Consider the following 16,729-nt stretch of genomic DNA (forward strand, 5'->3'; position numbering starts at 1 on the left):
AACCCAAACCTCCATGATCCTGCATGATGTTTCACAGAAAACATGATGAAAGATCTATTAAATAGTAGCCTAAGTAGCTAAACTATGTCAACAAATCAACAAACATAAGGTGTTATATGTTAGCTAAGCGTATCCACCTCAACAATAATCTAATTTTGCCAGTCAATCATGTAGCTACTGCTGCTCAGTATTTGTTACTACCATTGTACGAAAACACTGCAATCATCCAATGCAAAACAACCTAAGTGAATCATAGTATTTCTATAGTCACGTGCTAGCATCAAGACATACAATAGTGTGCCGTGCAGCCAGTGCAGGTGTGTGACAGACAAGTGTGTATTTTACAAGAACCAAGAATATGATACTTTCACGTATCTGTAGCTTGATGGTGCCTGAACTGAAATTGACTATTTTTGCTGTAGAAACTCCTTTGGAGTAGGGCACCTCCTGTTTCACATCTGCCCAGCCACCACTGAGATAGGTGCCTTCAAAGTTCGTCTTAGTTTCTTTGTGTTTTCTTCTTTTTGCACCACTTAGAAAACCACTATAACTTGTGCATGCTTTAGTTGGTTTAATTCAGATTCAGATGACAGTAAGAGCATAATGCGTTCATAATGCAGTGCATCTACAGTCCAAGTTCATACACATCAGATAAAGAACAAGGGAGCTATGTACAATTTTGAAACATTCAAAAGCAATTTTTTTTGCCACAGCCACAGAGTAAACCACTTGAAAGAATACTTTGAAAATTGGTCTGTACATGGAGTAACCATCATAGTGCAAACCTTTTATGGCTTGTAAGAAATCGCACTAACAATCATGGAGTTATAACAAAAATGCCAACTACATGTAACAAATGCGTGATCAAGTTTTGTTAATAAAGAAGTATTAGGCATGAGATGAGCTGAAAATAAGTATATAGGTATATTAATAAGTTTAAAAAGGCCTTTTACAGTGGTTTACAAGCTAAAACTACTACAAAAGCCAACTAGGTGTAACAAGAGTTGCGATTGAGATATTCTAATAGTGTAGTCACCCTATTAGAACCTTCAGCTACATGATAAGTCACTCTATTAGAGCATTCAGCTACAATAAAATCACCATGTAGAGAGTTCAACTATGTTAAAATTCACCCCATAGACAGATCAGCTACAATCATATCACAGAGGTGAATCCAAGAGCTGGCAAGGAGAGAGACACAAACAAGCTAAGTTGTAGGTGGTTGGGGAGAACCAGATCCTATTGTATTAGTATTATTAGTATTAGGTGTACAGGTAAGGAGGCTCAAGGAGCCTGTAAAGCCTGATCTTTACAAAATTATTGCCTATATATTAATAATTACAACATAAGAACTGTACAGATTATACAACAAGAATTAACTAATTAGTAATCATACAAAAAAGTAGACCAGCTACAGCCAAATACATTTTAAAAGTCATTCAACGAGGGTGCGTTAATTAGGTGATGAGATAGGTTATTCCAATCATTAATGGCTCTCACAGTAATATTGTTAGCTAGTTGCTGCATTTCTGAAGCAGCAAATAATCACCTCCTAGTAGTGTTTTGCTGTTGATTTTTGCCATTTTGGATGGTTTTGAAGTCTGTAAAAGGCTATGAACCTCTTAAACAACAGCAACATGATAATTATTTTAGAGGCGCTTATTATGCACGAAGGTGCTGTGTGACAATTTCACAGCTAGTTTGACTTTGGTTCACTTTGGTTTCAGGTGAATTTGTAATAAATGCTAGTAAAATTTGCATATTTTCATGAAGTCTTGGTCTGACATAAAGTTTAGTATTTTAATCAGATATGGCTCCTCCAAGGTGAGGGCATTTGCCCCATCCTGGATCCGCCATTGAGTCACTATGTAGAGAGTTCAGTCATAAACAAGTCAACCTGTGAAAATTTCAGCTATGGACAAGTCACCCTATAGAGAGATAAGAAGTCATCCTGTAGAGATGAGGGTTCAGCTAACAAACACGATTCTCTATAGAGAGTTCAGCTACAAAAAAATCACTCTGTAGAGTGAATTCAGCTATGTTACAAGTCACCCCATAGAGAGATCAATTACAATCAAGTCATCATGTAGAGACTTCAGCCACAAACATGTACCCTCTAAAGAGTTCAGCTACAAACAATTCAAGTCACCCTCTAGAGAGTTCAGCCACATCATCCTAGAAATTCCATACAGTTACAAACAAGTTACCCTGTAGATTTCAGCTATGTTACAAGTCACCTTGTAGAGAGAGATCAGCTACAATTGAGTCACCATGTAGAGAGTCCAGCAGTCCAGCTACAAACAATTCACCCTGTAGAGTGTTGCAGTCATGTAAAAAGTCACTCTGTAGATAGTTCAGCTACACATAACACTCTGTACAGGGTTCAGCTGTGTAACAATTAAGTCACCCTAATAGCTACATGATGTTCAGTTTCAAATTTACAATGAACACATAGATTCACAAAAACAGTAGCTAGTATTTTTTTGTTCGACGATTCCTGAAGTAAAGAAAAAAAAGAAGCAAGTTAAAAAGAAGCCTCAAAGAGGCTTGTAATTACAAGAAGAAGTGATACTGTATAACAGGTTATTTTCCCAAGGTGCAAATTTTCCTGATTGGTGAACCTTTAGCTTCAGAAGAAATTTTCCTGATTTAAAAATTCATGATCACAACAAGCAACTACTTTTTCACCTGTTAACACGGAATGAGTTTATGTCACTATAGAATCTTCTGTTCAAGGTCAACATGTGTACAGGAATGTATGGATGCCAGTTATAGGCAAGGTGTTTCTTTGTAAACGAGAACAGCATAATATTCATGATCTGTTTGCAGTTGCTATGCACAAAGGGTCCATCGTTGTAGGCCACGTTCCTCAATGTATCTCTACAATGTGCTACACTTTTCTTGGAGAAAGTGGGTGCTCTATTACATGTAAGAATACAGGGCATAGGAGATATTCCCATGATTTACCACAAGGTGGCATGGAAGTGCCTTGTTTTTCATGGAGAAGAGGTTGATGTTGAAAAGATCAGAAGCCTAATCGCTTTATTGAACACTACACAATTAATTACTAGGATCGAAATTGTAGATGGATACTCCAAGGAAGAGATTGCAGAAATAACAAAAGGTGTCGTCAATGACGATGCTATCAAGGTCAAGGTCAAGACTCAGAAACTTATGGCAGCAACAAATCTAGTGATCTATTATTTATTAACGATCCACAGACTACTCCAATCAAGATTGGAGACCCAGAAACCTACAAAAAAAGATCTGATGGCAATGCTATAGTCGGTGAACTTAAAATAAAAACCCACAAACCTACAGCAGCAACAAATCTGGTGATACTGTTTTAGATGATACCACCTCAATCAAAAGGTGTGTATGTGTTACACAGACCTACCTCAAAGCCCTATAAACTTGGAAAGTATACCTTCCCCATGCAAGTACCACAATATCACTACTAGATTTAGTACAAGATCACCTGAATCCTCAGGGGAATCTGTATGCCCAGTAGACAGAGATAGCGTAACATCTTACATTCATGGAGCTCCGTCTAAATCAAAAGTTGTTTCAGCATACAAATTTTATGGTGGGAAAACTAGTGCGAAGAAAGAATATGATCTTGATTTGGAGATAAGGCATAAGAAGTCACGTAAAGTGCAATGGGTAAAATTAGGCAAATCCTGTCTTTCCAAGTTTGATAGGGAAGAGATTGATGATGGTAGCAGGTTAAATGATCGACACATAAATCACGAACAGGCCATGATCAAATCCCAGTTTTCTCGAGGAGTTACAGTGTACTCTATTCCAAAATTCTCAACAGCTTCCACAAAATGAAGTACAGATTATCCATTGCCGAGGTAATCATTGGATGGTGGCCAGCTCCTTGCTCTCGGAAAGAGGATATGTGATTCACTGTATGATTCTGTTGATGACAACACCCTAAAATCCATTAAATGTTGTTTAAAGATGATTCGATCAGAGTAAAGATGAGCGAAGTACAGAAACATTGTGAAAGTGATAATTGCGCCTATTTGCGATTGCCAATGCTGTGCAGCTGGCAAAGAAATGTGACCCTACAGAAGTAAAATTTCATCAATATCAAATGAGAGCTCACCTAATAAACTGCTTTGAAAAGGGTAAAATGACAACTTTTCCTACTCAGTGCTCAAAGAAGTGACAGTACCTACAACTGACTGTAAAACTATAGCTCTGTAGACAACTTACATAATGACTTATAATAAGATGATTGAAATGGATGGATTACTGCTGTACAATTCTTACACATGATAATAAACATGTAATAAGAAATGTTCTCAATAATTATTGTGTGAATGGATTATATTGTTAAGCAAAATTTCAACACACAGCTGCATATAAAAGTGAATCATCAAAGAGACAGTTTCTCTAATGTGTGGGTGATTCCAGAAGCTTTGAAACCATTTTTAATGATACTAGGATTATTCATGTGCTTCTTCAAGCCACATAGTATTCAAGGGTTTCATAACTGAAAGGTGTAGGTCAACAGGTACTTGCTGGGGTTCTTCCAAATCTTTTAAATACCGTCTGTGAGTACTATCAAATCTCCAAACCGGTTCTTCAGGAACTACTTAAGGCTGTTGTTTACGCTGAGGTCCATTGGCTGCAATTTATTTGTGGAATATTTACAACAGAAATGTTGTTCTGCTCTAATAATTGGTATGTAGAATCTGTAGTTTGACCCTAAAATGCATTAAACAGAACCATTGTGGGAAAACTTTCAGACAGACCCAATTCTTTCCTTGTCTTGTTTACATATGGAAGCAAAACCAATTATATATAAATTATATATACTCAAGTGTTTTCTGCTCGTTGGACCAAAGGTTGTCAGAGTGCAAGTGATATGCCAGTCCTACAGCAATGTGATTTTGGGTAAACAGGCAGCAGTTTTTCCCTGATATATCAGCTGGAATGGTAGCAAATTTCCAGTATGTGATCCACAGACTACAGCAGTAATCTGCCGCTTGTCATCCAAGACCAAAAGCTCGACATGTTGTTGACCCTTTTGATCCATGGTCCATGCAGATCCAGGAAAAATGTTTATTCCAGTGTGGTCCCAGTTTAAAATAAATCATCTGGGATTTCTATCAGGCTTTTTATCATGATGATATCAGCCATGAATTAGCATTTGATAGACTCAATATCACCAACCAGATATTTCGTAGTGGTACTACCCCTTTTTTCACAAATTTCATATGATACAATAATGATTTTACCCAATTTGATGTTATTGTTATAGGACCTTCCTCGCCTGTTGACTTGTCAGTTAGCAATCCTAGATTGTACTTTCTAACAATTGCTATTGCAGCTGCCATTGTTATTTCCATTGTAATTAGGCCACCTCCTTCACAGACACTTCTAATGTAAGACTTCACCTCACTGTCAAGTGTATCCCCCAGAAGTAATGGTCGACCACGTTTTGCCAAAGGTAGCAAAGATACAGTAGAATCTTCCTTGCCAGCTTTTCATTTCCTTTCCATCTCCCTCTTGTATGTTGTAACCCACCCTCGCACATAGCTCTCGTCAATAACTTTATCTGTACTGCTGAATTTTTGAGCAGCTTGACAATTACCACTTTCAATAGAATATCTTGCTACTTTTTCCTTGAATTCAGGAGTATACTTGCTGTAACGTCCCCTTTTTTGCCGGTAGACTTGAGCTTGTTAGGGCCATGGCCATTCATGACACGTATCACTCCAGTGTTAGCAGCTGCAATAGTAGAGGGAACTATTTTGCTGCTTAATGGGCCCTTGCAATCCAACAAATAAGCATCAGACCACTTCTTAGAGAAATACTCTAAAAGTGATATAGACATGATTGTCTTTAATCCCACCATCACTGCACTTGCACCAAAATTCCAATTATCATAATCCCACAATCGGTTTCACTGAATGCAGATTGCAGAATAAATTTTCCCGAGTCATGAACCCATTTGGGAAATTTGGGAATTTTGCACCTTGGGAAAATAACCTGCTATACCGTGACTATACCAAAACAGTCAAACTGTGAAAATGGGTGTGGTCATACAATAAAGGTGACGGCCAAGCAATGGCTACAATAATGTGAATTCCATTTATTTTTAGTGATGACGGTGTGATCATTGGCATTAGGCCTCCACCTTTCATTTCACAACTTTTTCATCCAGGCCTTTTTGAAGGGCTGCACCCTTTTTCACAGCTTGGCTGTTTTGGTATAATTGCTATGATTCAGTCCATGCAGCTTGTTTTACATTCAACGGATGATTGCTTCACACTGCTGCAACAATCACAACAGGGAGCAGCACATACCAGATATGATGTGGTCGCTCAAAGCATAGACAAATCTGAGGGGGGGACAATTGCCCCCCAGCCTCTCTCTTGCCCCCCTTGGATTTACATGACTATATTGACACCAAAAACAAGCTGGGAATCATTTACACTGTACAGAAAGCTAATGGGCAAATAGGAGACAATAGTTATAAATGTGCTTTATAGATAACTATAAACTGTACACTTTGAAGAAATTGGTTTTTGTGTAAAAGATCAAGATACTTTAATAGAGTAGTCACTACTTTAATAGGACAATCACAATTCTGATTTATCATCAACTCGATAATTTGTGAGTTATAAAATGTTATCTTATTGCCTTATTTTGATTTAGTAGTGTATTTTAAAATTAAATTTAAAATCAAGAAGGGATCCAAACAATAAAAGTAGTAAAACAAGAGATGAATGATGGTATTACAGCATAGCTCTGTGAGAAAGTCCCTACATTGACATATGCATGTTATAATAACTATTTTGTTCAATGCCAAAGTAGAGATTTTCCTACTGTAATACCATCATTCATCTCTTGTTTCTCTATTTATTATCACACTTGGATCCCTACTTCGTTGTTTAATTAATAATTTCTAGTTTGTTTAGTGTTTTTGTAATATACACATGTGGATGTTCTATTAGGATTTAACTGCTGTATTAGAGTATCTAGTGCCAACCAAGAGGTGTGTTCACTATTCCTTATTTTCACTGTGCTATTATTATAAATACAGCTAAACCAATAAAGGGGTGTGATCATTGCGTTTGAGTAAATAGATTGTTAAGAGGTGTGGTATCCATGCTCGATTGTTATTAATTAACCAAGATCGTTAATGGGTGTGGTATTGAACCTATCATGAAGATACAGGTATCTACCAGGTGTCCAGTACCTTCTGCAGTAACATAAGCACTTTATAATTTTGTGGCATCTAAATTTGCTGCTTAAGGAAAGTGTTAGTATGACATGACAAAATTTTAAATTTCAGCATTTTTTAAAATTCTGCATCCCGGCACCTGTAAGTGTTTTCTTATTTTTAACAAGTATTTCAAAAAAAATTGGAATTTTCAACTAGATTAGGGACCATAGCACATCAATAAAAGGTACTGAAACAAGTTGGAGTAGTCCATGATATTAAATCACCGTAAAACAATAAGAAGTGTCATATCCCTACTGTGCTCAAGATATCATAACGGAAATGCACAGTAGGGATATAACAGCTCTTATTGTTTTATGGTGATTTAATATCATGGACTACTCCAACTTGTTTCAGTACTTTTTATCGATGTGCTATGGTCCCTACTCTAGTTGAAAATTCCAAATTTTTTGAAATACTTGTTTGTTAACTTTTTGTAAATAATTTTATTATGACTGGTGAACCCACGCATGCCACATCTGAAATGGCACCACGCGCCCCAGCTATAACAATTATTGTCTGAAAAGTGAAGTATCTATTATGCTTCGTTGTCAGCTATGTTCAACCGGTTACACAGCATTTCAAATCAAGAACTGTTCGAAAAGCACCTCTACAATCCACGCATACCAAAAGAAATAGTGCCATGCACCCCAATTATATTAATTATCGTCTGAAAAGTGAAGTATCCATTACGCTTCGCTGTCAGCTATGTTCAACCCATTACACAGCAGTACGAATCAAGAACTGTTTGAAGAGCACCTCTGCAATCATAATTGCCACTATGAAAAATATGGATGATTTCTGTTATGAAGGGAAGCCCTCAAGTGCTACTGCCAAATCGACACCTTTCGCTGTCAGCAAAGATGAATGAGACACAAAGGAGGACACTGATATAAGTCCATGAAGAATGCATTATACATACTGCGGCATGTCAAAAGGCACCTGTCGGGCTGAAGTGACGTTGAGCAGTGAAAAAATCAAGCCCATAACCTTAGCTATTATTGAGTTACGCTTGTCTGAGGGCATCAGTCAGCTACTTACTCAGTCAGTAGAAAATCTGTCGAATAATTTTTTTTTTTTTAAATTCCGTAGCAACTTGTTGAAAGCATTTTGGGTCAATCTGAAAGCTTGTTTGGGCTTAGTTTTACCTAACCAATACTGCCTCATCATCATCAGGAAAAATTGAGGCTGGTTTTTGGGCGATATTATTTCGTGGGCCACGCCTACTCCTTTGTGGTCCCTTCTATACAGTTACTATCATACTGTATGATGCTGTATTTGATGTAATATTAATATTCTGTAAAGGTGATTTCCATTGCGTAAGATGTCTCTAGGATGATTTTTAAAGGCGGTATTTTAGGCAGCACACATCATTTTAGAGGCAATCCTTACTTAAATAATACTATTGTACTGTTTGATAAACTTAATCATCAAACAGGTTTTATCCCAGATAGGCTAACTAATTTTCTACAGTAGATTAATACATGCTTTGAAAAGCATACACTTTGTTAAATTGCTATCAAAAATGCTCTCAAATTCAAACATAGGAAGTCTAATTTAAAAAAAATTCCCACCTAGAGTCTTAGAATGTAATTCACCCAGCTATACCAACCAAAGTTATGCAATGCAGAGCCGGAGGAAGCTGGTCAGGTCATTATAGATGTGAAATTGTTACTGATATGTATGATGTTTCCTGAGAATAAATCACCTAGCCTATACCTTGTTGTTCTTCAGACTTTCTATACTATAAAGGTATACCTAAAATACAGGGGACACAGCACGACTTTACCTATTCCTGCCATCGAAGCAAGCATTGTAAATAATTTTTCTAACCAATTATGTAATATACTAATTGTTTATAATTAGTATCTGTAATCTGTGTACGTAATATAGTATCGTAATTGTAACATAGTTATGTACCGTAATATTGTGTGATTGTACATCCTAGCCAAATCAGCTGTGCTGCCTGCCTAGTAATTAATAATTGTAAGTACTGTACATGTAGCTTTGTGCTTTAGTTTGACTAAGAAACTATACATGACTGACAACTCATGCCATGCATTTTCAACAACACCTGTAAAATGTATGGGTAGATATGATTGTCCATAAATAGCACGCGATTCCATGGAAGTAATATAGTTCGAGCTGGTCAGCTAGTTGGTCAGCTAGTTGGTCCAACTCCAGGTTATTGGTGGTCTGGCTGCCTGACCAACCGGACCGTCTCCTTTGGCCATATATACTATTCCATTCTTCTCCTCTTAGTGAACAAACACTGTTTTATCCTAAAACTTCTTGTCTCTCACCCCCCCAAACAGTGTCTCATTAGATGTCTGGTTGGTGAGACAATTTTGCTGAAGGCACTCATTGCCAACTTTTGTCTGTAGAAGAAGGGACAAGACGTTATGATAAAAAAAAGGAAAATAGAGTATTGCAAACGTAAATTTAAGGTAACATGGTGCAGCAGTGAAAAGACTGCTGCTGTTAAATAGCATCAAAAGTTATCAGCCATCTATTAATATATAATATAGCCAGCATCAGAAAATCAGGAAAATATTGGTGTTGCTATCTGGAAATTTCAGTATTTATATAATACAAGTTTAAAGAAAAATTAGAAATTTTAAGTTCGATTAGGGATCATAGAAAAAAAATTAGGGAAACAAGGGAGGATGCCTACACCTCCAGATATTGTAGCGAACATTTAATCCCTAATCCAGTCGAACTTAAAGATTTTGATATTTCCTTAAACTTGTTTGTTTACTTATTTTGTAACATTGTTATGACTGGTGAACCCACGCATACCCCATCAAAAGAAAGGATGGCACCAGAATTAATGTTTTCGTCTGAACGTGCACCCCAGTTATCACAAACTGCTTTGAAAGTGCAGCGGCCATTATGCTTCGCTTTAAGCTATGTTCAGCCTGTTACAGCTATGTTCAGCCTGTTACAGCTATGTTCAGCCCATTACACAGCATTACAAACAAAGAACAGTGTTAGAATCATCTCTGCAATCAGTCCAGTCGATTCCTGTTTACAAATGTACTATAGGGAAGCCATGCATCGCACTACCGCGAATCGACACCTTGGGCTGTTAGCAAAAAGAAATGGGACACGAAGGAGGACAAAGGTAAGTCCATGATGCGTGCATTGTACGTACTGCAGTGTGCCAAAAGGCACGTTTCGGGACAAAGCAACTTGGGACAGTGAAAAAATCAAGCCCATAGCCTTAGCCGTTATCAAGCTACACTTGCCTGAAGGCAGGCAGGCAGGCAGGCAGGCAGGCAGGCAGGCAGGCAGGCAGGCAGGCAGGCAGGCAGGCAGGCAGGCAGGCAGGCAGGCAGGCAGGCAGGCAGGCAGGCAGGCAGGCAGGCAGGCAGGCAGGCAGGCAGGCAGGCAGGCAGGCAGGCAGGCAGGCAGGCAGGCAGGCAGGCAGGCAGGCAGGCAGGCAGGCAGGCAGGCAGTTAGTCAGTAGAAAATTCCATTGAATAATTTTTTTTTTAAATTTTGTAACAATTTATTGGAAGCCTTTAGGATTGTACTGAAGGCATTTTGGGCTTGGTTATACCTAACCAATCTTGGTTATACCTAACCAATACTGCCAAGGTGCCAGGATGGAGTTGTGAAGCTGGTTTTTGGGTGATTTTTTAAGCTAGGAAAGCCCAAATCTCCATGATCCCTAATATACAGTACTACCGTACTGTATGATAGTACATTTGTATTAAAAATGAGAAATGGAATATTATAAATACTGAAATTGCCAGGTGACACCACCAATATTTTCCTGAATATTAATAGATGGCTGACAACTTTTGATACTACTTAACAGCAGCAGTCTTTTCACTGCTGCACCATGTTGCCTTAAATTTGCATTCCCATATGTTTAAAATACATTCCTTTTCCTTTTTTATTCATAACCTTATGTCCATCCAAACTTGGCAATGTGGCAATACTTCCGTCATCAACCACAAGGGGAATGCCAACTAACTCAGTAGCAATAAATGTCGCAATAAATACTATGAATTTTTTCGGACGTAGCTACACAAAAAAAAACATTTTGTCGAGATATAATGCATACAAGAGAGATCGACTTACAGCAAAGGTATACGTATTAAATAAAGTACATGTTGCTGTCTGTAAACTGTTAATAGAGTAACTAGCAACACACGATAGCTAGCTAAATGAGATAAACATTCACACGGTCCTCACCTTACGAACAGTCAGAGTGACATGCAGTGATCAGCGAGGTAATCAGTCTGGCAGATTTCACACTTACGATCATGTAGCTAGACTCAACTGTAGCACTGTGAACTTCAACCATGAGGATATTCCGAATTTTGCTTGGTTAGCATTAATCACATGACGGTTCTAAGGCTTCCCACGGTTATATTACCGCAGGGGCGGGCGTTTCCGGACAAAGTTTGTATATTTCTCCTCGAGAGAAGAACGGATTCTAACATGCTTGGTGCACCAATGAAATAGGCTATCAGTGGTATAAATTGTGAGTGGTAAAGTGTAGGGTGCTAGGAGAAAGAACAGTCTAAACTTGATTTTTGAGAAAATGCTAAAAACTTGTGGCTGGGGTTTGCATTGCTATGGGAATTGCTCAGCTGCACTCCACTGAGTGCCGTGGCCCAGCAGAGACTGATTGCGTTCTGTTTGGCTGGTTACTTTGTTTATGGCAGCGATTTTTTAAGCAGCAGAATTGCGTTATGCTGCTACTGACCTTGCAGTTGTCTTGCAACGCTTTCAAAGATGCAACGACAAAGGTCACGGATATTTTTGAGCATAAAATGAACTGTAGAGTACACCAAAGGTCAAATCTGTGATGGTTCCATATCTCAAAATACACTTCACAGGGGTGGATCCAGGACCTGGCAAGGGGAGGGGTACAAACAGGCCAAGTTGTAGGTGGTTGGGGAGAGTCAGCTGCAGATTCTCTTGTTAGGCCACTCCAAATAAATTCTCTGTTTCCCGTCCTGGACTCAGCATGCGGGCGGGCGGTCCATTTCCATTATTTCATTATAAGATTGGCTAGCTTTTCAAGCCATTATTTGTCTGGCACAGCCAAAAAGGCTGCATAAAAGCATGCTTAAGCTTGTTCCTTCCTTTGTAAGTTGCAAAAGTAACACAAACGCGAAGTTTGTGCTGACTTGATAGTACTGTTGACACGTGAGCTGACACTGTTTCAAGTGAGCCTATCAGTATGCAAGAATAACCGGAAAATAATGGAAGAATACGGAATAATGGAATATTTAGAGCTGGTAGTAACCAGATGCGGGCGGCGGACGGGAAACAGAGAATTTATTTGGAGTGGCCTTAGCTATAGTTGCTGCATTTTTGAAGCAATAAATAATACACCAACAATTATCTATGACACCACTTAGGCCCCTATTCGGTGATTATTAGTTTCTCATCCAGCCTTTCTAATTATTATGATGCGGGCGGGAGGGTATTACCATTATGCCATTATTTTATAATATTAACACACTGATGTACAGACCTTGTCCAAATCGTCTTTTTTTCTTACTACAAACATTTCCTTCACCAGCTGATTCTACTTTTCGTGATCGCCAACTGTTTTTCGACAGTCAACTGAAAGCCTGCTTTGATGAAGTCGATAGAGCACGATTGCAACTAGCACTGCAGCAATTTGCTAAGGAAAACAGCAGTTCTCCTGGTGATATATAGCGCATTGTAGCGTTCATCAACAAAAATTATAACAGTTTAGTATCACGTGTTCTTCTGAGCATGCGCAGAGTACATAATGGCTTACCATGCGGTAGCTTAAGAAGAATGCGGGCGGTGGATGAGAAACTAATAATCACCAAATAGGGGCCTTAGTAGTATCATAGTATCTCACTGTTGATTTTTACCATTTTGGCCTTTGCAGATGGTTGTGAAGTCTTAAAAACCTCTGAATGTCTTAATCAGTGCTGGTCACTGTAAAGCGCTAATAATAATAATAAACAACAGCAACACGATAATTATTTTAGAGGCGCTTAGTACGCACGAAGGTGCATGGTGACAATTTCATAGCTAGTTTGACTTTGGTTCGCTTTCATTTCAGGTGAATTTGTAATAAACGCTAATAAAATGTACATATTTTCGTGAGTTATATAAGCTGATCTTGGCGTGACAAAGTTTAGCATTTTATTCAGAAATATGGCTCCTCCACAAGGTGGGGGGGGGGGGGGGCATTTGCCCCAAATGCCGCGCCCCATCTTGGATCCGCCATTGACTTCATGGTAACAGGTAGGTATACTATGTGCAAAGTTTAATACTTTCTGCACAAAGTGCACATTTTGCTCATTTTTACTAGCTATGCTGCTCTACTAATAATTATACATTATGTAAAACGTTATTATCCATGATACTCCAGGGGGAAGTAACATGTTGCTGATTTTATCATCAGTTTTGAGATCTTATCACAGGCAACAAGAATGGCAGCTTTTCTGGTCTTTATGTACAATAAATGATCTCTGGATATCTTGGTGATTAACGTCTGTGGTTATTTTCCAAAAGGATATAAGTGATTGATAGCTTGTGAGATGTTCTTATTTGGTAATTGAATTTTTACTGACAGGATTAAACCATCTTTTCTAATAAACTCTTTAATTTGGGGTAGTCCCCACACCCTGCATGGTGTATGATTATCCTGTACTATAACCACTTCTTCTATCCTTGGTTGATGTGTTAACTGGGTTGATTTATTCCTATGGAATAAAAGTAAGGTCTCCCTCAAATTCAGTAAGTAATCATGCTTCCACAATTCCCAAAAACGGTCTAGCTGCTTTTCATTTTTTTTGTCAATGTTCACTTAATTCCTTTGCTAAATCCATTCTAGGGCAATAATCTCTATCCTCACCATCAATAATCTCATCTGTATAAAAGGAATTACATCACAATTACCAGTTAGTATGGGTGTTAACACAAATCCTGATTCAAAGTCTTCACCAACATAGGTTAATGGTTAAGTATTAATAATGGCTTCAACTTCTGCCAACCAAAAGTGTCAACAACTTATTCCAATAAAGCAATTTATGCCTTATATTCTTTCTCAAACATTGTTTAACCAGACTAATTAAACTCTCATAAAAACAGGGTGTAAAGGCTGTTGCAAAACTCCACTGAATACCCCCCCACAGGAGAAAAAACTCGACAATTCATCACTCCTAAATACTCTAAACCATTGCCGGTCCATTGTTAATTTAACTAATCAAACTGGGGTGCATTATCACCAATTATCAGCCTGGGGTGACCTCTTCTTGAAATAAATTTTCTAACAATACTTGAGTTGATAATCCTTTCACCAACTCCAAATGAACTGTGCGAATGGCTAAACATGTGAAGAGACAAATCCACATTTTTGCACCTTCCTTAACACTGAGAGGCCCAGTGGAATTCCCTCCATTTAACCAAACACTCACATACAATAGCTAGCTTTCTTACTCTCTCTCTCTCTCTCTCTCTCTCTCTCTCTCTCTCTCACACACACACACACACACACACACACACACACACACACACACACACACACACACACACACACACACACACACACACACACACACACACACACACACACACACACGCACACACTGCAATCTTGTAACTCATTCACGAGGCCAAGGTGGCATAATTGGTAAACAAAAAGAGGGTCCATTATGTCTTTTGCAAACCACACACTGTAATAAAACTCGTCTCACTTCTACTAGTCCCTTAGAGGTCAGACAAAATTATTGGTCCACAAAGCAGACATTCCGGCATTCAAACTACTTGCAGTGCTTTTATCCTTGGCTGAGGCATCGTAAAGAATGCGTATTTTTGTAGTTTCCTTGTCTGGAGTAAGAATAGGATGATGTGGCAAATGATACATTCTGGGTTTGTTACATCAACTTCCTCAATTATACTATTCTTCACCTGCTGTTGAATTATCTCATCATACTTATGAAGAAGATCTTTATCAGTATGTAAACGATTGACTAACATTTTCATCCTTGCCATGGCAAAAGCTTAATTATTGGATAAGTGAAAACTATCATCTTTCCATGGCCAGGTGACTTAATAACGTCCATCATCAAACTTAACAGTCTCATTAAATCTCTGAATAGCTTCATCGTCACTATCCACAAATGGTAAATCACTGATTCTAATATTATCAAGACACCACAAATCTGGACTCACACTGGCTGGGGTATTTGCTGAACACTGTAAACACAACTCTGGAACCACTTGACTAACTTCAGTATTCACAAACAAGGTACACAATTTATATAATTACCTTCAACTATTGACTTCTTGATATCTGGACACCTTCCTGTCTTGATATATCCAAATTTGGATGGAAGTATAAACATTCTTGATGGTAATATCACTTTATTGCCCCCAACAATGTCCCAAAAGAAATCCGATCCAATAAGTAGATCAGTGGTAACAGATTCAGGGATGGAGTCAGCTAATTCACTTGATGAAATCAATCTTTTGTATTATTCCTGTAATATGCTTCAACACATTAGCTGACAAGATCATATAAGATCCATCTTTTACTTGCGCATTAAAAGTGATAATATGAGTATCTATGTTTGTTTCCTTCTGAGCTCCAAATGTGGATACAGATAAGTGCTCTCTCTGTAATAAAGACAACCTTTTAACTTTTGTGCCAAATGATAAGTCATAAATGTTCTTTGGTTGGTGCTATCTAATAAAATTTTTGCCTTAATGAGTTTTCCATCTAAAACTATGAATTAAAACAATTGCAGTTTGTAGCATCACTTTCTCTTCTGATGCCAACAGTGATTGAGTGAGACCAGTAGTAGTACTAGTGTCTAACTGCTGTTGTTGAGTGGAACTCTCAGCAGAAGACAGGTCAATACTAATGAACAAGTTGACAACAAATGACTCTGTAGGCTGAGTTGAAAACTTCTCTGGACATAAACACCGATTATGGCTATTCCTTTTGCCACAATAGCAACAAGCTTTTTTGTGTAGGCTGGGACATTGTTTCAACATATGACCTGTCTTCAAACATATAAATCACTTGGTTAATTATATCTTCTTTTGTTCTGTTACTGTAGAGTATTTATCACATTCATCATTATAGTGATTACTCTGACAGAATATATAGGGACACAATACTTGAACACTTCTTGTGTTACCCGGGTAACCATTGTTACTTATATTCATATTTTTCCTGACACTACTGAGTACCTCTGCAGAGGATTTTGGAAACTGTTCATGTTTGTTATGAGCATGATATACCCTTTCATCTTGTTAACATGACCATGTTCATACTGACCTTTCTCATGTACATTTGTACTTGTAACAAGGCGTGAAACATTTTCTTGTATATTGACTTAACAATAACCTTACACAAGTTTTCCATTGTCCATGAAACTGTTGGCTCTTTGGATTGCTCTAATTTAAGAAGAAAATCAACTGGAAATTTTGCTGTATAAACATTCTTTGAGAATTGACTGGCTCATTCTGTGC

This window comes from Dysidea avara, chromosome 3 (genome assembly GCF_963678975.1).
Source record: "Dysidea avara chromosome 3, odDysAvar1.4, whole genome shotgun sequence".
Lineage (NCBI taxonomy): Eukaryota > Metazoa > Porifera > Demospongiae > Dictyoceratida > Dysideidae > Dysidea > Dysidea avara.